This window comes from Podarcis melisellensis (assembly GCF_964234715.1).
Source record: "Podarcis melisellensis genome assembly, chromosome: 17".
Classification (NCBI taxonomy): Eukaryota; Metazoa; Chordata; class Lepidosauria; order Squamata; family Lacertidae; genus Podarcis; species Podarcis melisellensis.
The window spans coordinates 25060596-25084393 of NC_138534.1; the positions used below are offsets into that span (position 1 = coordinate 25060596).

The 23798-nt window shown below is 42.8% G+C and overlaps 1 long non-coding RNA gene across 1 annotated transcript; it reads right to left on the reverse strand.

Moving 5' to 3' along the window:
• Positions 1-2781: 2781 nt before the first annotated feature.
• On the reverse strand, positions 2782-5400 carry LOC309360520. The gene is made up of 3 exons (XR_014164200.1): positions 5145-5400; positions 3515-4053; positions 2782-2813 (listed from the first exon to the last, which is right to left on the reverse strand). It is a non-coding gene; the product is annotated as an uncharacterized lncRNA (long non-coding RNA).
• Between the last annotated feature and the right edge of the window lie 18398 nt (positions 5401-23798).

A 23798-nucleotide genomic window follows, 5' to 3' on the forward strand; every position in this document is an offset into this window, starting at 1 on the left:
TGTGGTCGGCAAGTCCTAGGCGCTGAGGTTTTACCCACAGTGCCACCTGCGTCCCTTTAAGGGATAGTATGCAGATGACCAAAAATAGCTTTAGCATGTGTAATGAGACAAGAATCCAATATCTCTATTCAAACCAGGTCTCTCCATAATTTTCAGTTTAGTAATAAGCTGTAAGTCAGCAACTTCTCTTTCAAGTCTATTTCTGAAATTCTGAGTCAATCACCCATCTCCTACTATCCTTCTGAGGAAAACCCCACCCCACCCTCCTATTATATATAAGGGTCTGGAGACTTCTGTTTCAGTGTATCTGAAGAAGTGTGCATGCACACAAAAGCTTATACCCAGAACAAACTTAGTTGGTCTCTAAGGTGCTATACTGGATAATTTTTTTCTATTTATTTTGACTGCGTCAGACCAACACGGTTACCTACCTGAATCCATTGGTTTCTGACATTGAGGAAGAGCGATATATTGGTGGTGAAATGCAAGCTTTGCATTCAGAGGTTGCCAGGTTCAATCCCCAGGAATGCCAAGCATAGCAATGAAAATACTCTCATTTGAAACCCAGTTGGTAATTTTAAGGTAGACAGGCAAAAATGCTGATCCCAAAGAAGGCAGATTCCTGTTTCTTCCTAACTTTGACCAAATCAGAACCAATGTCCTCCTGAGAGAGAATTGACATCTTCTCCACAGTGAGCATTTCCTCAATCTTGCAGATGTCAGACTTGCTTGACCCACTTATATGTCAGCAGCCTTCCTCCTGATTTTTTCTTATTCAGTACACACTTTCACTTAATAGATTACATTTGAATAGCAAACAACTTCATATTTTATGTGTCATCTTAAATATTCATAGCAGCCTGTTGTCTCGGGGTAAATACCATATTTTTTCCTTAGTGATAGCACTTTTAGAAATGAAATCTGCACACGCCTGTCTTGCAAAAAAACCCAACAAAAAAACACAACACGGTTCTGGTGTCCCAGATGGTGATAAATTTAATTTTAAACAAGATGACTGCAGGGTAGAAACAGAGTTAAGGGTTGCTTGTGTCTAGCAATCACAATTCATATTTATAGGCTGTGTCAAGTGAAGGAATTGTAGCGCTGTTGTTGTTTTTAAGGAAAGGGCTATTGCCCCTGCTTTCCTTGGTTTTGATTATTCCATGAAATAAGTATTGGGAAACTAATCCAGTTTATGAGGAGGCTTCTTTTAAGGTGTCGGAAATGATAAAATAAAGGATTGGGGTTTGATTATAAAAGGTTCACTCGGTGCATTTGAGTCAGTACGGGCGTTCACGAAGATGAGAGAGAGTCCATACATCCACTTGTCCCAAGCCTTGGAAGCACAAGTCTGAGTGGTTTTCCAATTGACCTGTGCACTATCTAGGTAGGGGTCTGAGTGGGTTTCCCCTTCTTCTGCTGCTTTCTTAGGGAAAAACCTGCTTTTTAGCTCCAAATCAGAGCACATGTCAATCTGTGGATAAATGTGAATAAGCCCAGAGAGAGCACTTGGAGAGATAACACTTCAGTTTGATGCTAGCTTGTAAACAACACGGATCCCCAGAGAGGTTTGGAGGGTGGCAACAGAGAACTGGCCTTTTCAGTAGTGGCTCCCCAGTTGAGGAATGCTCTCCTCAGAGAGGCTCATCTGAGGCACCAGGCAAAAACATTCCTCTTTACCAAGGCCTATGGCTATTCAATAATCTATGGCCTGTGAAAGTATGGGGAGGTGGACTGTTATTATGATGATTACTTTACTATTAGGCTGTCTGTCGGTATGTTTTTTTAATTATGTTTTTATGACTGAAGTTCTGCGATGTGTTTTTGATGTTGTACACCACCCTGGGACCTTTTGATAAAGGGTGGTTTATAAATTGAATAAAAATAGTAATAATAATAAATAGTATTGTAGTATTATAAATAGTGCTATGAATAAATAGTAATAGTAATTTTAGATGACTGCAGCTCTACTCACCACAGTTCATCACTGATCTCAGGGCTTCTCTTTGCATTGCAAATGAGAGAGTTTCTCTGCTAAAGCCCTTGCACTTTGCAGGACGTTTTAGGAGGTTGCATTTGCAGAGACGTTTGTCTAAGGCAATAGGAAGTTGTATGAGTCCCCCCTCTCCCCAACCTGTCCAAACGTTTGTGCAAGTCAAAAATCCCCCTCAGAAATCAACCAACCATTCAATCAATCAATCAATCAATCTTTATTGCAGTCAAAGACCAGACAGCAAAGTTAACAACAACAACAACATTTGCCACATGAAGATGTGGATGCAATTAAAAATTCCCTATAAACTTACATTAAAAATAATCCTCCTTCAGCTAAAATCTGTATTCCAGAGATTAAAATCAGTACTCATTTGCCTGTCATCACTGTCACCACAGCCTGTCTTGTCCCCATTGCAGAATTTTGCAACAGGCCTGAAGATATCCAGATCTTTACCTCCCTCAGAAAAAAAATGTTGGGCCTTCTTCATTTGCCAGAGACCTCAATATTTCCAGTGTGTAACACTTTAGAGAAGGAAAGCAGCAGTAGGAGAAAGTCTTGTACTGTTTCTTGCCATCACCATACTGCAGTGCAAATGAAGGGAATCCCTGTTTCTCCCAAAATGCTGAAGTTGGCAACAAGAACAAATGCATACTACCTGGCTGGCCAAGCTGATGTTTGTGGACCATTGGAAACATGGCATTGAATGCAATGTTCAGGGCATCTCAAAAAGTAGGCTGCTTAAGGAATGGCTGCTGTGCATCCCGCTCTTCCTCGAAATACCCCATAAGGAATGTGGACAACTGCACTGATGGAAAAACTGGCACAAAGGGGGAAAGACAGGAACTATTTTCTTAAAAGACAAAAGGGAAAAAAAGCTTCAAATGACATGGCATCTCTTTATTACAGTGGTACCTTGGATCTCAAATGCCTTGGAACCCAAACACTGCAAACCCGGAAGTAAGTGTTCTGGTTTGCAAACTTTTTTCGGAAGCCGAACATGCTCCGTTTTGAGTGTGACACTTCCGTTTTGAGTGTTACGTTGAGGTCTGTCTGTTTTTGCTATTTATTTTGCATTTTTGTGGCTCTTGTTTTTTTTGTATATGTGACTGTGTGGAACCCAGTTCAGCTACTAATTGATTGATTGATTGTGTGACTGCAGTGCATTGTTTATTGCTTTCATTTTATGGATCAATGTTCTCCTTAGATAGTTAAATTCATGTTTAATTTGCTGTTTTAGGGGTTGTTTTTAAAAGTCTGGAACGGATGAATCCATTTTCATTACTTTCTGTGGGAAAGCGCGGCTTGGTTTTGGAACGCTTTGGTTTTGGAAGGGACTTCCAAGGTACCACTGTACTTATGTAGCACAAAAGGAGCATAGCTTGTAACCACTAGCCACACATGGTCTTCTGTGGAATGACTGTGTAAGGTGACACTATAAACAAAAGAGGAGAATTCTGCTCATAAGTAAAGAACAAGAGATATTTTACAGGAGAGCAGAAATTCAACCAATGCTCTCACCTGTATATTGCTTACGTGTTTATGACGCTATACTTTGTTTTTGCAAAAAAAGCCAACCATATAAAGTTTGTTGTTGTTGCTTTAAAGAAAGCTCATTCCCATGTGAAAAAGAGTGGCAAATTGTAAATTATTTAGTGCATTACTGCAGATTTACCACCATGTGGGAGGGTTCCATTTTGGGTTTCCTGCCTCGGGCACCAAAATGTTTCAGACCGCCTCTGCCTCAGAGACTTATTTGTGACATTCTCTCAATGCTTGCAAAAAAAAATCAATGTGCTTCTAATCCCTCACTGCCATTATTTCTCTCCCCCAGCCACTTCTTTCTATTTGAAAATATGTCCCTTACCAAAGGGCAAATTGCAGCATTCCTTAGATTTAGTTTTTTTCAGTCTGAAGCCTCTTCCCCTTGCTTTTAACACCTACATGCACTGCATGGTATTTGGGAAAATATCGCTCTCCTCCTAGCATCAACAAAACAAAAAAACCTTCCGGTAGGCAAGAAAAGCCATCGAAAAATGCAAGTTCCAAGCTGCTCAGCACTGTTGGTCTCTCTCTCTCTGTCTCTCTGTCTCTGTCTAGTGTCTTGTGCCTTTTAAGGGGTGTCATATATTTCCCCTTTTCATAACGGTTTTCAGAAAGCTCCTGTTGTTTAAAAAGAGTGTTTTTCCTTGTTACCAATGTACATGCCATGCAATTCTGTGGAGGAAAACCCTTCAATTAAACAAGCTTTGCAAATAGGTGTTATGGATTATATGTTGTTAGCTAGCCGGTAGGAGGCGATGAAGTTTATTTTCCAGTACTTTCTGTACTCTTCCATTAGTGCTTTTAAAATATGAATGAAATTAAACTTGGGGGGGGTGCTGTTTTTTGTTATTGCTTCCTGAATGGAGACACGAGCACAATTTTGCTGTATATGCAGGGCATGATTATGTAGGAGAGGCTTGAAATGCCGGTAAAGAGGTATTTTCATGTTGGTGCTCTCCTAGCGGTATTTGTTTTTAGCCTTGTTATGATGTAGCTCTTTTAATATTCAGTACATTTAAGAGCTCAGAGTTAAGGGCTGGGGGTGGGAAATGATGCTATATATGGAATAAAAAACAAAAGCAGCAAGCCATATTTTTCAGTTACAAACTGCTGCAAGCCCAGAATGTTGATTATTTTTCTTCTTCTCCTCTATCTCAGCTTTCCTTTGTATTCATATTTGCAGGTCCAAGCACAGTGGGTTAGTGATTCAGGTGGTGATTTTATAAAGGCAGAAATTACTACAAGACCGTAATCTGGGGTTGAAATAGGTCACAACTTTCTTGATTACAGATGTGTTAGGCTTTGGCAAAGGCACTGGGTGAATCAACTACCCCTCCTGCTGATTGTTTACTCTTTCAGGGTCGATCCTGGGTTCAGGGATCTCCCCATGACACAGATAAAATGAAGTGGTCCCACCTGAGTGCCAGTAGGGTGTTCTATGGCCTGATGGCCCTGTCTGGACTACTAGACAGAACTCTCCCTCTGGACCCCTTTACGGGATTCCCCTGAATTTTGATCCTGATCCGTGGGTGGGCAGGGCTCCCCCCCACGACTTCTGTACAAACAATTGATCCAACCTTAGTTGAGCCTTGCACCAGAGTTTTACCTCACTCAGACCTTACAGTTTCTTATGAACGGTTGCTACTTTTACCTCAGCAGTATCCTCTTTGTTCCTTACAGAGAGCTCCTGCACAGGTTTCTCCGTATTAACATTTAGGGCTCTTCCTCTGTCTGTTTCACTTCAGACAGATCACACAGATACAACACTGTCCTCAGCAGTATCCTGAGAAGCCTCTCTCAGCAGCCATTCTCCCACACACAGAGAGGGAGAACAGAAAGCAGTTAGAAAACAACAGTTACTGGAATAAAAGTCACAACAGAATGGAATTCTTCTCTCATGTGACTCACAGTCAGCTAATCACATGAGAGATAATGCCAGAGGGGGGAAATTCCATGTTAAAAGTACACAGTAATTTAACATAAGTAAGCATTCCCATTTCAGGAAATTAAATCATTATCCTTAACGGTTTATGGATCTTGGGTGGCAGACACTAAATTTCAGAATATTCTGAATGAAACTTGTTTAACACCTTCAAGTTGCTGAAGGAGGTTCTCCCACAAATCAGAAATAAGTTTTCTTTCACATGAAGGGAATCATCATGTGGCAAAAGGGAAAAATATTAGAAACTTTACAATGATAAATTAAGCAGGGCTGTTACCAGCTTTTGGTTCTTGCTGAAAACACAAACTGCTGTGATCATTGGCCTCATTTTATTGCCTCAGTTGGCTTTGATAGCCACTGGGACCACGAACAATTGAAAAGATGCCACTTCCTAGATCTGATTACTTCAGACTTTGTGAGGCCCACTGAGATTCCATCTCAAACATAAGACACATGACTTGTTTTCTACAGCTTCTATTCAAACACATGAAGGCAATTGTGTCTATCAAGGCCAAATATATTTATGCAAATAGGATGGCTTCCTGCCCAGCTAAAATGATATTTACTAGCGTGAAAGGGATGGCTGCACACATGGGGTGGCTTCCTGAGAAGCATGACCTTAGCAGCCTTTGTGCTCTTCCAAGAATGGCCAGCTCTCCTGAGAAATTATAGCATGTTTACCAGACTCCCTTACAAAATAGCACAGGGCTTTCCATTGTACACTCAGGCTGGAATTCAAAGGGTGCAAGTGGCTTGTGGTAACATACTGACCCTGTGAAGCTGAGAGATGACTGGCCCAGGAACTTTATGGCCTGGCCATAGGTCTTCCCTGTCTTAACTCAAAAACTTTTAACCACTGAGCTGAAAAGACTGGTGCCATGTTTAAGAATGCTCTATTTTCAGCATTTGCAAACTGGCAATTCTTTTTTTAATATTTTTTTTTATTAGGTAATTCAACAAAACATATTATCTTAAAACATATCATCCCCCTCCCCCTCCCTCCCATAAAACAACCCAACCCCCTCCCCACCCTCTGGCTTCCCTAAGTTCCAATCTCTGGTTTCTCTATAAATGCTATTCTCTGCATGTTACAGAATTGTATAAGTCCTTAATTTACCTAACTGATTATTATCAATAAAAAGTTTGTGAGTGTTTATTGAAAGCCTGCCAAGGAGTCCAATTCACTTTGTTGCATCTTTAGATATTTTGTAAACGGTTCCCATTCCTCTTTAAAGTCACAGTTATCCTTGCCCCGTAGTTTATGTGTCAATTTTGCCAGTTCTGCATAGTCCATCAGTTTCTCTTGCCATAATTCTTTAGTCGGGATTTCCTCAATCTTCCATCCTTGTGCTATTAAGACTCTCGCCGGTGTTGTGGCACACATGAATATATTTTTCAACTTCTTTGGCAGGTCTTGTCCTACAATCCCTAACAGAAATGCTTCAGGTTTTTAAACAAATGTTAGATGAAACATTTTCTCAATTCATTGTATATCATTTCCCAAAACTGGAAGTTCAAGAAAAGCAGTTCCGACTTATCCATATCTGCACTGAAGTGAATTGGCAAGGCACTTATCCATAGCATGTCTCTTCAACCTTTCCAGACCCAGACCCACTTCCAACCCAAACATGCACTTGGGGACCCATTTCTTAATCATTTACCATGTATTTGCCTGGTGGTAGCACTCCTGCTGCAACCCACCTTGGATCAGGCTGTGGTGTTTTAGTGGTTCTGCACCCAACAGTTGAAGACCAGTGGTCGGAAAGGCAAAGAGGAGGACCAGCTGGTATTGATGAGTAAATGGCCTCGGCCCAGTATACCTGAAGGAGCATCTCCACCGCCATCGTTCAGCCCACTGAGGTCCAGCTCCAAGGGCCTTCTGGCAGTTCCCTCACTGCAAGAAGTGAGGCTACAGGGAACCAGGTAGAGGGCTTCTTGGTAGTGGCGCCCTCCCATCAGATGTCAAGGAAATAAACCACTATCTGACTTGTAGAAGACATCTGAAGGCAACCCTGTTTAGGGAAAATTTTAATGTTTAATATTTAATGTTTGATATTTTATTGTGTTTTTAATATTCTGTTGAGAGCTTCCCAGAATGGCTAGGGAAACCCAGCCAGATTGGTGGGATATAAATAATAAATTGTTGTTGTTGTTGTTAGTTAGGTAAAGAAAGTGCCTGACTTTCAAAACGAGTTCTTGAGTTTTCAGAAGGAGGACACCAAGACCTGCTTAATAGTTTCAAACTGTTACAGTAGTCCTATGTATGTTCATCAGCACCATGGACAGCACAGAGTCCCAGTGATTCCACAACTCTGCTGTTCTCTTTAATGCAAGCTTGAAATAGCTGTTCTTCCAATGCAAACATGGAAGAATGTAAAAAGTCTACTTATTTAAGAAAACACAGTATCTTGCTCCTCAATTCAAATGTAGGTGGTACCTGTACAGTCCTTTCTGGGGTCTTGGAATATACCTTCATAATATGCATGATTATCTACTTATAGTTTGCTTGCTTTTGAAAGTTTTACTATTATCCAACCATTCTGATAGGAAATGGAAGGATCTTTAACTGGATAGCAAGGCTAGCCCTTAACTCCACCATCATTTTTTGGTTAAATACTTCAAGTACAGTTGTGCAGGCATGAATATCAAGCATGGAAGTGTCACATAACCAAAATCCCATTCCCAAATGTGTGTGAAAAATGGAGAAATACTTCAGTCAACATGTTATCATAAATTTTGACATACAACATAGTGTTTCATTTTAAGAGGCTAAGGGAAAGTCCTTGCTTTTGACTGTTCGAAGAATATTGTTGCCATTTCAAAGGGCTTTCTGACTTTCCTGCAAAAGAATCCTGTAATATTTAGGGAATTTGTTTTAGGGCTGGATTCAATTAAGTAGGTGAGCTAGTGAGAACCAGCACAATGAGCCCTGCTAGTGCAATGTTGCTTTCCTCCTCCTATCCCTTTGTGTTCCAAGAGCCAGTGTGGTGTAGTGGTTAAGAGCGATAGACTCGTAATCTGGGGTTTGCGTCTCCGCTCCTCCATATGCAGCTGCTGGGTGACCTTGGGCTAGTCACACTTCTCTGAAGTCTCTCAGCCCCACTCACCTCACAGAGTGTTTGTTGTGGGGGAGGAAGGGAAAGGAGAATGTTAGCTGCTTTGAGACTCCTTTGGGTAGTGATAAAGCGGGATATCAAATCCAAACTCTTCTTCTACTTTTTCTGTGAGCTCAGATCAGCTTTGTGGGGGTCTGCAGAACATTAAGGAATTGTAAAATGGCTCAGACATGCATGGGTATATTATTTATTCATTTTAAGGCTTTGCTTGCTTTTTGATCATCTGGTTTTTAAAAGCGGTTCGTAATAGTTTTGAAATATGTTTTTTTATGACCCTATGCCCCAAAACCTCAGCTCTAACTATGAAAGATTGTTGTTCTACATAACAGATACATCCCCAGGATCTTAAAAGTTACCACTCGGCTCACTATTTTGTAAAGCAAGAACAAACTGCATACCATTTTGCTTCAGGTGGGTGTAGAGGGGGGGGGAATGAAGAAGTTGAGTGTACAAACCTTACCGTTTCTCCACCATCATCTCTGCAGGTACAAAAGAATTGTCGGTCTCGGTAACTAACCACGCATATGTTAAAAAGGGCTTGCTATGACTTCTGTTTATGCTGCCCTTTGATATTTTTGTCCTTGAGAAAGATTTCATTTTGGCATGATGCAAGTACTACTTATTGCTTAAAACATGGCTTTTCGGAAGTCCTGACCTTAAGGTATCCAGAAACTTTTCAAGTAGGAATGAAAAAAGAGACTTGATTTATGCAGTCACCCACTGCTTTTCAGGTCATTAGTCAACATCTTCGTATTTTAGCTGAATTGGAAATGAGAGTTAGATAAGAATGCCAGCTAGAATCCATGGTTGCTAGCGGTGCCACTGTGATAATATATTGCTTCTACACTGTTAGTCTTCTTTCCCCTTTTCCTTTTTTGCCCGAAGCAAGTAAACATTCATTATACTGAATGGTTTTTCATGGGTGCTAGAGGGTGGGCAGGAGGTGTGTGTGCCACATTCTTAAGTGAGAGAATTGGAGCTTCATATGGCACCCAAGGGTTTGGGGATTGTAATCTAATGCTTATCCACCCATTCACAGTTGCAGAAGGCAAATGGCATGGAGCTTGAGAAGGTGCAGCCACTTGTGGATTTACACCAGCATAAAGCTCAGTTAGGCTTTTGGGAGTGCCTTGCAGTCTTGCACACTACCTTCTCCTCACTCACATACAGTGGTACCTTGGTTCTCAAATGCCTTGGTACTCAAACAAATTGGAACGCAAACGCTGCAAACCCAGAAGTACGTGTTCCGGTTTGCAAACTTTTTTTGGAAGCAGAACGTGCTCTGTTTTGAGTGTTACGCTTCTGATTTGAGTGTTACACTGAGGTCTGTCTGTTTTTGTTATTTATTTTGCGTTTTTGTTTTTGCTGCTCTTTTTGTTTTTTTGGCTGTGTGGAACCCAGTTCAGCTACCGAGTGATTGAATGTGTGACTACAGTGCATTATTTATTGCTTTCCTTTTATGGATCAGTGGTCTCGTTAAATAGTAAAATTCATGTTAAATGGATGTTTTGGGGGTTGTTTTTAAAAGCCTGGAACTGATTAATCTGTTTTGCATTACTTTCTATGGGAAAGTGCGCCTTGGATTTGGAATGCTTTGGTTTTGGAATGGACTTCCAGAACAGATTAAGTTTGAGAAGCAACGTACCACTGTACTCTTCTCCCACCATTTATAGACAATTCCCTGTTTTCCATTTCAGGCTGAAATATGGCAGCTACTGTTCTATCTGCATCAGTACTGGGATGCCACTGCTTCAGTAGCAACCTAAGTCTATATGAATTTGGGAGGTGGGGGTGGGAATTCCTTTGCTGGATGAAGACGACTGTGTGAACCCATAGGTTGCTCCCGATGACCAGGGTAAGGTGATCTGGCAGTGTGAGCCTGACCCTAAACCTGGGAGGACAGTGTCTTTCTTGCAGATATGTTGAAAGTTAGCTTAATTGTGTGATGAATTTAAGTGCCAAAATGTCTGGGGAATCCCTACCCATAGCTTTTATTCAGCCTGTGCTGAAGCCTTTAGCTGAGTCAAGTTGTTTGTCCATCAAACCCAATACTCTCTATTTTAGGGGTGGCTAACCCATGGACCATATCTACACCCCCTCTCCATCTCAAGGTGCAAGTGAAACCCTCAATTTTTGGATGGCAGCTGTTTCCCCGTATTTAGATAATATTCACCTTTACTTCCCATTCATTTCACATAGTTATGGGTATCCCAAAAAAATAAAATATATTTCATAGAACAGTAGTGGTGGTAAAAGTGTGATATCCTGTGAACTGCCCATCATTTCCTAGTGACGGACACTTCCACAGCTTATAACACCAAGGGAAGGTGTATGGAGGCTTCAAAAAACACTTGGGTCACTTTTAACTTCAAGAGCCTGTAAAGTAAAAGATGGAGGAGGATGGGCATCCTGGTCGTGGTGTGGAAGTGGACAGAGAGATTTAAAGCTCTCCATCCCAGAACTGCAGCCAATATGGAGGCTGCTGTATTAGGAAAGGGGGGACGTCTGTATCTTGGGCACTGAGGTGGAGGGAGAGGTTTAAAGCTCCCCATCCGTCCCCATGTCACCATCTGTATTAAGATGTCTCCCTCCCACTGCTCACAAGACTGATCTGTTGCCAGCATGTTATGGATTCCCACCCCACCACACCCCCGGTTCTGTGAATGTACAAACACACTGGTGTGATTGCAGTGTGTGTGGTATGTAAATGTGCATGCCAGCTGTGAAGTGATTGTTCCCACTTTTTGGCTACACTTGTGTGAAGGCCCTGGAGGGGTTGCAATGTGACACTGGGGCCCCCGGGGCCAAAAAGTTAGCTACCCCTGCTCTATTCCCAAGTAGCTACAGCTCTCTGTGATTTGGGGCAGACTGTTTCCTAGCCCTTCATCTTGAGATCCTTTTAACTGCAGAATATGGGACCTTCTGTATTTGCTCTGCTGCCAAGCTATGGCCCATTTCTGACATATTTTATTCTGTTCCATTTCTGGCCCATTTCTGACATATTTTATTCTATTCCATGCTGTTGCAAGCACATGTCTGTTGACTGAAGCCACCATCCATGCAAACTTCAATAGCGTGCTCATGTTCTGTGAACTGTGAATCTTGTCAGTGCAAGTTAAGGAAAGTGACATTTTTTCATTGGACATATTTACGCTAGAGAGAGCATGGAAGCTTGCAAGTTCAGATCCCTTCCCTTCAGCAACCTGGTGCATTGGAGAACAGTTATCCAGCATGGTACTCTCCAGAAGCTATTGTATCACAGCTTCCATCATCTTTGACCATTCACCATGCTTCCTGGAACTGATGGGAGTCTGGAAGGCACTATATTGGCTATCCATGCTTTTATGCTCTGACTTGAGTATCTAAACTGCTAGCCAATACTTGGTAAGTGGAATAGAGATGTCTTGCTCTTTATCATAAACTTTGAGGAGGAAGAGGATCCCAATGAAGAGGTGTAGTTGGGACTGGACACACCGGGACAAGCTGGGGGTGGGGAAGGCGAGATTGGTGTAGGAAATATTCACAGGGTGATGGAAGATGACGAGGGCATGCGGGGTCAGTGCACAGGAACCAGAGCAATGGGACCCATCCCCAGAGCCAGAGGAGCCCCTGGCTCCACAAACACAGCGGGCTCTGAGGCATAGGGAGTAGCAGGCAGAGCACTCCAAGAGGCTGAGGCAGGCAAGGGCTGAGGCAGCTCCCTAGCTGGCCAGATGGAGCCGCTAGCTCTGCAAGGTGGCTCTTCTCCTCAGCTGGAGAAGACTTAGAACAGGTGAGGGTCAGATGCCTCATCAAGCCCAGATGCTGCAATCAGCATGTGAAGTATAAAAGGGAAGCTGATCTGAGTTGCTGTGTCTGCTCAACAGCCCATGTTGATGGACCTCAGCTTCAATGTTCTAGGACAGGCATGGCCAAACCTGGCCCTCCAGCTGTTTTGGGACTACAACTCCCATCATCCCTAGCTAAGAGGACCTGTGGTCAGGGATGATGGGAATTGTAGTACCAAAACAGCTGAAGGGCCAAGTTTGGTCTTGCCTGCTCTAGGATCTCTGTGGGACTGTGCTTCAGTTTGGACTTTGGACACGTGGCTTAACCCTGGAGTGGTGACTTGACATACTGACTTGCTGCCAGGTAGGTCAGGGGTTTAGTACACTCTTACTACATAGGACATGCCATCCATCCCCTTTGCTATTGTGAAACAGTGGCCTACGTGTGTGCCGAGTGTGTGAGTTGATGAAAGACTCTGAGTGCCAGGTTACTAGGCGCAGTGTTGAGACACTGCAAATTATAACCCACACATTTTTTTCATATAATTGTATAGTTGGAAGAGACCATGAGATTCATCTAGTCCAGCCCCCTGCAATGCAGGAATCTTTTGCCCAATTTGGGACTCAAACCCACAAGTGCTATAGATGTGCTACCCAGCCTGGGGGGGCATCATGGACTTTGGTGGTTGTTCTGGGGTTGTGTTCTCGTACTGTAGTAGAATATTTCATTTCTTGATACTGGAACGTGTACATTCTAGCTCCTTCATCAAAATAGCTCATAATACTGGGTAGCAGACACGGCATTGCTTATATGCTCTCACTTATAGAATTTGGATATAATAAGTTATTTCCTTATTACTTTATGTCTTGGTATTTCTTGACATATTGGATCTTGAGCATAATAGCAAGCCATAAGTGCTCTGATAATAAAAAAAAAGAAAAAGCAGGAGACACGAAAATCTAATTACATAAAAATCTGAAAATTGAACAGGCTTCCTGATAATTAACTGCATCTCACTTGAACCTGCCTGATGTTAATCATTCTGTTTTATTATAGGATTCCTGTTCAAGATAACATAATTTAAGGGGCCGTCAGCATTTCTGATATAAATGGCTCCTATTGCAATGTCATTGTTTGAGATGCCCAAAGCAAGCAAAGCGATATCTCTTATTGGACTGATTTCTCTTGGTGAAATGATTATTTTAAAAAAAGAACTTGCAAAGCTGTTCAGATAGAAATAGAGGCAGAGGTAGAATCCCAAAGAAATCAAAGTTTCATTCAGCACAGACTTTAATCTGAAATTTACATAAAATTGTACATTCTGTTGTAACAAAAAACTCTAGATTTTCCTCTGTTAAACCTAGATCACTTTCACACCTTACATTGAAAGCACTGAGATACCATTCCAAACAGCCATGACTTCCCCCAAAGCATGCTGGGAAATATAGATTGCGAAAGGGGCTGAGAGTGGTAAGGAGACTCCCATTTTGATTCAGTGCTACAATTCTCGGAATGGTTTAACAATCACCATTTGCAGGAAAGTCTGGATATTATACCTCTATGTGGGAGAATAGAGGTCTCTTAACTACTTCTAGTACTCTTAAAGAAACTACACTTCCCTGCACTCTTTGGGGGAAGCCATGAATGTTTAAAGTGCTTTAAATATATGGTATTAATGCAGCTATATCCGAGGCTGAATCCCAAAATGGTTTTCGTCCTTCTAGGGGGACAGTGGACATGATTTTCACCACTCAAGAAAAATGCATAGAGCAAAACCAACCCCTGTATATTGACCTGTCTAAGGCCTTCAGCACTATAAATTGTAATGCCCTATGGACTGTCCTTCTCAAAATTGGCTGCCCAGATAAATTTGTGAACATCCTCCATGATAATGTGACAGCAACAATCACAGATAACAATGGCTCTCAAAGTGAGCCATTCACAGTGGGATCAGATTAAGCAGGGTTGTGTTGTCGCCCCAGCTCTGTTGTTTTCATTGCCATGACCCTGAACTTTGTTGACTTTGAAGACACTCGACCTCAGGACGAAAGGGAGAAACGTGCTAAGAGGAAGGCATGTTTGGCAAACCCTCACTGTGATCAATTCCCATCTGGAAACCTATGTCTCCACTGTGGAAGGACATGTGGGTCCAGAATTGGCCTTCACAATCACTTACTAACTCACTGTTAAGACCGTGTTCACGGAAGACAATCTTACTTGGCTACGAGTGATCACCAAAGAAGAAGGTACTTTGACATAGGTGGTATAAGCAGTTGGAGTTTGTGGTACTCCTATGTAAAAACAGACTAGACCCTGAGTCTGGCTATGCCATAACCCGAGCTATGCCTTATTCCCCTATCCCCTACTCTGCTGCTTTCTTCCCATAGGAAGGCAACCTAAATCAGGTTGGAATATTTGTTCATCTAGCCCAGTGGTACTCCAGCATGTTTGACAAAAGTCTTTCACATTACAGTACTTGCTTCCATGTCAAACTTTCCCAGGTTCGTGGAGCCAAGTCATGGGGCACTCTGCATGTACTGTGCAACATGAGCTAGAGAGGCATTATTCAATGTGTGGTGTCTGCCACTTTTGTGGGCTGACATTTTGTGAATCTCTCATGGGGGAAGCTATTTCTAGGAATGTGACTCTGAGTTTCTGTAGTCATCTGCGGAGGCAGGCGATGTGTAGTACTCAGTAATTGTAAATGTTTGTGGTGGGTAAGGCTGGGACCTTGAAGGTAAGACAATGTACTGATTAGTGTTGCAAAAAAACCAAAACAACCCAACAACAGACACCTTTTAACTTGCACACATGAATTCACAGTGCTTTAGCTGTATTCAGGTTTGTGGCTTAGAGGGTGCTCAGACATTTGTACTTTGTTCCTGGTGACGCATGTCTGTCTGTCTCTTTTTTAAAAAAGAAAGGGCTTGGAATGCCTGATTCAGAGGAACTGATTGCTATGGGAATAATTGTATCTGGTGTGTTAGTGCATGAATTGGAACTGAGGGAAGCTACAGAAAATTCCCCAAAGGGGAATCTGGTCCTCCCCTTGGCCGCTTTCTCTGCTTCCCAGAAAGCCTCCCTAGAGCATTTGGAAAACCTGCTGAATGGTGTGTGATTTGGCATGGCCACAGTGCAGAAGGAGAAATCTTCTCGAACTGGAGCTCTACTCATGTGAGTTATCTCTGTTTGGGGTGTGAGCCTCCCTTTCCTAACATGGTGTTCTGTTCCCATATCATTCAGGAATTTCTGTTCAAGGAAACTTTTTATGTTTGAAGTTTTATTCTGTTTTTAGTCCTCTGTTGGGAGCTGTCCAGAGTGGCTGGGGAAATGCAGCCAGATGGGCGGGGTCTAAATAATAAAATTATTATTAATATTATTATTTCTCCCAGTCTTCTAGGAAGGATTTGGGGAGCTGTGAGTGGGAAGAAGTGATGGGAAATTTATTTTCTGTTCATGGGTTTGAGGTTCCAAGCCTATTGGTCTTTAAAATGTGTCAAGATAGAGCACACTATTCCTTTCTCTGTTTTTAAAAAACATGACAATGCACTAATTTATGAAGCAATCTTTTCAGAATCACCAGAAACCTTCTGTTACATTAGATCATTACTTGGATTCACCAACAGAGAGTGAATGAACTTCAGCAAAGTCAAGGCTTGCTGTTTTAGCTGGGGGTGTCCTTACTCCGTACAGTGCTGGGATGTAATCTTATGGAAAACAATCCCTTTACTTACTGTTTCAGGTTGAGAAAAGCTTAAAAGACCATGGACTTAAATGAAAGTCATTCATTTTTATCTCCATGCTTTCGCCTAAAGCTACTCCAAGATTGATGTCTGTATTATGAAGAGAAAGGCAGGAATAATGATTTTTAAAAGAGGTAGCTGGTGCCGTGTACACATTGGTGCTGCCTTGTGAATATAGTAATATAAAATTGAAACCGTACCTTTTTAATTATTCTGAGATGTAGGGAAATTATCTTCTCTCAATTTACCAAGGATGACTGGCTGATTGCTAAGTCTCTTCTAAGAGTGCTTCCTAATTAACCTGTCACAGTAAGGGCTAGTATTGTGTGTTGCTCTCTTCCACCCCAACCCCAAGATGTTCTCTGCAGCATAATGTGTCATTAAGCTGCATGTTTATGAAATAAAATAAGTAAAGGTTGGAGTGGGGAGAAAAACAAACATTGGTATGAGATGAAGTTACTAATTTTCTAGCTGCAACACATGGCAGTCTCGGAGAGGAGAATTAGAACAAAAAAACCCACAACTAACATTATCCTTGCATGCAATTAGTCATTTGTAGAATCTTCCCTATTTCCATGGGTGTTCCATTACATGGGGAAGTGTTGGTGTGTTGAGTTGATATTGATGGCTTCTAGACATGATTGGCTGTATGGTACCTTCAATTCTGTGGGTTAAACTGCAGATCCTAGGACTTGCCTATCAGAAGGTCAGCGGCTCGAATCCCTGCGACGGGGTGAGCTCCTGTTGCTCAGTCCCTGCTCCTGCGAACCTAGCAGTTGGAAAGCATGTCAAAGTGCAAGTAGATAAATAGGTATCACTCTGGCGGGAAGGTAAACGGCGTTTCCGTGCACTGCTCTGGTTCGCCAGAAGCGGCTTAGTCATGCTGGCCACATGACCTGGAAGCTGTACGCCAGCTCCCTCGACCAATAAAGCGAGATGAGCGCCGCAACCCCAGAGTCAGCCACGACTGGAACTAATGGTCAGGGATCCCTTTACCTTTACCTAGTAATGATTGGCTGTATGGTACCTTCACTTCTGCTCTTGTTCTCTTAGCCTGCGTCTGGGGTTCCTGTAGACATCTGGTTGACCACTGTGAGGAACAGAATCATAGACCTTTGTTCTAATCCAGAAAATATCTTATTACGGTGGTTCTTTCCTGCAATGAGAGGAATCCCCCCCCCATGAAGGTTATCAAAATTTGATTTTGTGTTCAGATCCTAGCATTTGTGTGCATCATTTCTATTTAAAGACACACACACATGACTCAATTGTCACCTTTTTTTTAAGCAAAACAAAACCAGAAGTGCACATATACACACATTTTCTTCTTAACAACACCCTTCCCCCCAAACTGCCCCCCCCCCCAGTTTGCTGGTGTGCATTATGCTCAGCAAGTACAACTTTCAGTTCTTATTTAAAGCCCTGGCTGGTCTGTTGTTTTATATGGGTTCTTCTCCCCCATCGTGTGCAGTAAGCTTCACTGCAGCCAGAACCAATTTTGTGGATCTGCAATAACTGTTTGGGAATGTGTGGTTATATTCAACCAACTGTGAATATGTGGTTTGTTTCCTCTCATACAGAAACAATGGATAGTTTTTGCACCCATACACACAAGAGCTTGTAAAGTTTCTGATATAAGTAGCATTGTGAGCACTGCAGTTCCTTGCCTGTCTGATTTCAGCTTGGTAGAATTTTTAATATATATTGCAGGGATGGGCAAATTTTTAGGCCCATGGCCACCTTTAGATTTTTGAGTGAGTGCTGTGGGTGGCGCAGAAGAAAAGTGCACCTCTCTTCCAACTTCAGCTGTATGTACTTCTCAGTACATTGTTGTTGTTTAGTCGTTTAGTCGTGTCCGACTCTTCATGACCCCATGGACCAGAGCACGCCAGGCACTCCTGTCTTCCACTGCCTCCCGCAGTTTGGTCAAACTCATGCTGGTAGCTTCAAGAACACTATCCAACCATCTCGTCCTCTGTCATCCCCTTCTCCTTGTGCTCTCCATCTTTCTCAACATCAGGGTCTTTTCCAGGGAGTCTTCTCTTCTCATGAGGTGGCCAAAGTATTGGAGTCTCAGCTCCAGGATCTGTCCTTCCAGTGAGCACTCAGGGCTGATTTCCTTAAGAATGGAGAGGTTTGATCTTCTTGCAGTCCATGGGACTCTCAAGAGTCTCCTCCAGCACCCTTATTCAAAAGCATGAATTATTCAGCGATCAGCCTTCTTTATGGTCCAGCTCTCACTTCCATACATCACTACTGGGAAAGGTAACCACTGTTACCACTTCATGACCAAATGGCAGGCATTGGGCAGGGGGAAGGCTCAGGATTTTCACATTTGCCAGGGGTGAGACCTCGAGGGTGGCCCATGGGCACCACGTTGGTGATCCCTGTAGTTTAGGGATGCTTTTCATTCCTTTTGTTATATGATTGTGCAATGGGCTCTGTCCTTGGTCTGTTTTAAATAGGGATAAAATTAAACATATTAAGGTACACAAATGATCAATTGTCTCACTAACATCTGGGAGAGATGACAGCGCCACCCAGACTTAATTTCTTGAAATGTTATTGCGGGTTGTGTCCTGCAATATGAGATTATGGTACAAAGCAAACCAGGGACTTCAGAGGCACAGAATCAGCTGGGTAATATGTACCTTTAAGTGGTAAGGGTTTGAGGTCCCTTCAGCTGTGCTAAGACTGTGCAAATTGAGCTGTTGCATGGGGAAAACACATAGGAGTGGGATTAGCTCCTTAAATCCTTAAATGGTACCAGTTACTAGGGTGTGCATTGACCACATAGTTTGCCTTATATCTGTGTCTGTAGTGTTTGGATGCAACCTGATCTGTTTGCATCCAATCTGTATTGCTGATTCAATTTCTTATTCAGGTCCGAATCAGATCTGTTAAATCCAAAACTCTGCTTTTCTTCCACCAACTGTGGTGGACAATTTGTGGTTGGGGATCTGTTGAGGATATCATCAACCCAATGCTGCATTTTTGAAAGACCCAGGAAAATGCTTAATCATGGATTTGTTTAATGGGGTTATAGGTATGCATGATAAGACTAGTTATCTTCCCAATCAAAAAATTATTTCTTGCAGAACTGTACTTTTTTGTTTGTTTTTGCCTTTGTAGGTCAGAAGGTTTTTAATAAATTCCTACCATTGATTTGTGTTCATTGACATGGGAATCATTTGATACGGGGCACATGGGATCTTGTTGTTTCCTCTGTTGATTCTGCATCTTGAGGTATATTTGCCTTGCATTTGAGTTGTTGAGATTCCATTGCAGTAATGCTGCACGTTTAGGAAACCTCTTGTGATGACCTACAGTTTGAACAAATAAAGTGGATGTTATAAACCGTTCTTCTTATAACTTTTCTCTTTGTATCGCCTACTTTGATTTGACCTGAGTGGAATAGCACATTAAGCCTTCAATCGAAGCATCTAAAGATTGAAACAGGGGGTTGGAAAATGAGGTGCCGAGGGTCAATAGTCCATAGTACTATGAGGATTAGGCAGTCTTAACTGATGAAAATGCAGTATTGGAAAAGAGAGACAATTTTTCAGCCATATTCCCTCTTGACTAACCTTTCAGGAATTGTGTGTCAGTAGTGGGCATGGCCAAGACACAATTGGGTGTAACCAATCCCCAAACACACACACACACCGAGAGAGAGAGAGAGAGAGAGAGAGAGAGAGAGAGAGAGAGAGAGAGAGAGAGACTGCTCCTTATCCCCACAGGTTTTTGTTTTTGTTGTTTTAAAAAAAGCATATAGCTTATTTTTTCAATATTTGACTGGCCTTAGTCCCAGACTGGGGGTGATCTTACTGGAATTAATGCTTCCCTGATCCCCACTCTACTCTCCAGTAAGATTACCCCCATGGCTTCCACCACAGACTTGAAAAATAACTATTGGAGTCAATATAAAGCAGGGGTCAGCAAACTTTTTCAGCAGGGGGCCAGTCTACTGTCCCTCAGACCTTGTGGGGGGCCAGACTACATTTTGAAGAAAAAAATGAATGAATTCCTATGTCCCCACATATAACCCAGAGATGCATTTTAAATAAAAGGACACATTCTACTCGTGTAAAAACACGCTGATTCCCGGACTGTCTGTGGGCCGGATTGAGAAGGTGATTGGGCCACATCCGGCCCCCGAGCCTTAGTTTGCCTATCCATGATATAAAGCATTTTCCAAGCTTGTTTGTGGTACAGCTAAAGTTGAGAAGACCTCAGGTTGTATCTGACCCATAGCCTAGCAGCTGCTCATCCCTAAAACTTAGAGCAGGCTTCCTCAACCTCGGCCCTCCAGATGTTTTTGGCCTACAACTCCCATGATCCCTAGCTAGCAGGACCAGTGGTCAGGGATGATAATGAAGAAGAAGAAGTAGTAGAAGAAGAAGAGGAGGAAGAGGAGGAGGAGTTTGGATTTGATATCCCGCCTTTCACTCTCTTTAAGGAGTCTCAAAGTGGCTAACATTCTCCTTTCCCTTCCTCCCCCACAACAAACACTCTGTGAGGTGAGTGGGGCTGAGACACTTCAAAGAAGTGTGACTGGCCCAAGGTCACCCAGCAGCTGCATGTGGAGGAGCAGAGACGCGAACCCAGTTCCCCAGATTACGAGACTACCGCTCTTAACCACTCCACTCCACTGGCTCTTCCCCATGATGGGAATTGTAGTCTCAAAACATCTGGAGGGCCAAGGTTGAGGAAGCCTGACTTAGAGGGTCAAGGCATTGCTGCATAACTCACATAATGATACTGAGAATGGGGCTTCCTAGAGCATGTTAGCCTAATATGCATATGCAGACTGGGCAATTGTGGCAATCGCCAGCAAGAACAAGTACGTCTAAGCAGTAAGGCAGCAGTTGGACCTGGATTGCTATTTTTATTCCCACAAGAGGGATTTGCATCTAAGGTTAAACATTCTGGAGGTTTTTTAATGCTACATGTCCCTACAAATCTATAAAACTAAGGCATTTCATTAATTTTGGAACCAAGAACTGTCCAAAGAAATAGATGGTAATTGAAATTTAAAAAGGAATAACACTTCACCGCTACATTTCACATGGGTTGGAATAGACTTGTGTGCCAGAGATCCTTGCGTGCTTTCTCTCCCTTGATTGCTAATGATGTTCTTGATGGAAAACATTATGCAAACTGAAGTTCTCCATTGCCTTTTGTACCTATTATGGGTATGTCATGCCCTGGGAACACGACCCACAGCAACTAAGCACAGCACTAACAATTCCATTGACTGCCGGCCATTTTGTGAGGGAACTTTCAGCCTCCACCCGTTCCTTCTACAGCGGTACCTCAGGTTAAGTACTTAATTCGTTCTGGAGGTCCGTTCTTAACCTGAAACTGTTCTTAACCTGAAGCACCACTTTAGCTAATGGGGCCTCCTGCTGCCACTGCGCCGCCGGAGCATGATTTCTGTTCTCATCCTGAAGCAAAGTTCTTAACCTGAAGCATTATTTCTGGGTTAGCGGAGTCTGTAACCTGAAGCGTATATAACCTGAGGTACCACTGTATTTGGAACCAAGGTGGTGTGCTATTTTTAAAATATGTATCAGAATGCAGCCCAGTCTGAACCATAGACATTTTAACATATGGGGCATGAGTGGGGATGAGCGCACTAGTACTGACTCCTACCTTTTTTTATTACCCAATTCATGGAAGGTGGCTGTCTGTATTGGAGAGGCTTTTGTATCTATGGAGGCTCCCTTTGCATTTTAGAACCCCAGAAAATCAATGTTCTAAAACTCACTAGGAACCTTCTTTTGGTAATACTAAATTTATTCTTTGCCCTTTTTTTAATTGTTGGTCTTTGTCATTTCCAAATTTACTCTGTGTGTGTTGTAATCTGCTTTGGATGCCCATCATGGGAAAGCAACATATAAATAATCTGTCACTCAAAAGCATGGGTTGGCAAACTAAGGCATGCGGGCCGGATCAGGCGCAATTGCCCTCTGGATCCAGCCTGCGGATGGTCCTGGAATGACCGCTTGGATCGGCTTGATCGATTACCTCCTCCCTCCCTCACACACATCGTGGCAGCGCCTCCTCCCTCCCTCCTCCTGGCTTCTCCCCACCCTGCGGAGGAAGGGAGCTGGGCTTTGATGGGTGCCAGCCAATCTAAAGCCTCGCCTTGGCTCAGACTCGCCATGCACCTGCCAGTCTCTCCATCCATGGCTGTGCTGTGGGCATCATGGCAGGTCCAATATGGGGCTTTGGCTGGAGCTTGGCGCACCTGCTGGCCCCGCGCATGGCACCTGGGAAAGCTGGCCCAGAAAGGAGAGGTGCTGCCACTGCCTCCAGCTCCCAACCGCTGGCAGAGCGGAGGAGGAGGTAGGAAAGGAGGGGGAGGGGAGGGGCTGGGGGAGAGAGGGGGAGAGAAAGAAGCCCCCCTCTGCCGCATACGTGTGTGTGTGCGTGCGCGCAGTCCAGCCCACCACAAGGTCTGAGGGGCAGTGAACTGGCCCCCTCCGAAAAAAGTTTGTTGACCCCTGCTCAAAAGGTTCCCAACTGCAGGCAGCTTCCCTCCATGACTTGCAAGGCAATATGACTTTCTCCACAACTTACTCCATGACTTGTAAAGCAGTGAGAGAGGCGAGGGAAAGCAAGTTTGCCTGCCTTTCTATAATTTCTGTCTAGGGTAGTTACACACAGCCTCACAACAGTAGATTGGGAGGCTGGCAAGCCTATGTGATATCGTCTTTTATCCCACAAAACATGTTATTGTTTAGAAATGGGTTGGTTTAAAGCAACAAAGATTGCTGGGGAAAACAAATGTGCACAGGGCTTTATTTTTCCATTTATAAATTGGACGGATGGAGCTGTCACCGAGACTTGGATCAGTTTCAGAAGATTTATTGCCCTCAATTTAGATTTATTCATTTATTTGGGTGAGGGTGGGGTGGGAAGCAGGGCAGAGGAAAAGAGTGACTGATAGCAGGGACTGGGGAGATAATTGGGCAGATGGACATGGAGATCCACACCTGGATCTCAACAATGTCTGACTGGAACAATTGGAATGCATGACTAAGAGACAAACAGGATTTGAACAATATGAAGTTATAATTACACATAAGGGCTTCTTATAATGATTGATTGCTCTGAGCAACAGCTGCTAGGACTTCATCTTTCCTTCACATACATTATGTGGCAGCATAATTGAAATGATGGAACATTTTACAAATGAGTATGACTGACGAGAAGAAAACAAAAGCATGGGGAGTTATGTGTGATTCTTTTCTCTTGTTGCTTTTGTAGTAAACATACTCCCAAGGAATCCAGATGGTGAAGCATATAGTGTGTACACACACACACACACACACACAGAGAGAGAGAGAGAGAGAGAGAGAGAGACCAAACCCATTTGAAGTGATGACTTTGTCCTGTTGGTTTGTATGGGAACATTCAGATGTGGGAGGAGGAAGAGGAAGGAAAAAGTATTTCTACTGAAATTCTTTAAAAATAGGAGGAACTGAACCAGTGTTCCTTGGTTGTCTGATCTAATTTTGCTGTTGATATATCGCCTGTTATTACATTAAGTTGTATTTAAGGCAAACTATACATTACTTAATTTTAATGTTGTTTCTCTCTCTGGGACAATGTGAACAACAAAGAGTGGGTTATAAATAAATTAAATAAATCATACAGCCAGTGACAATCTTCTTGTAACATAA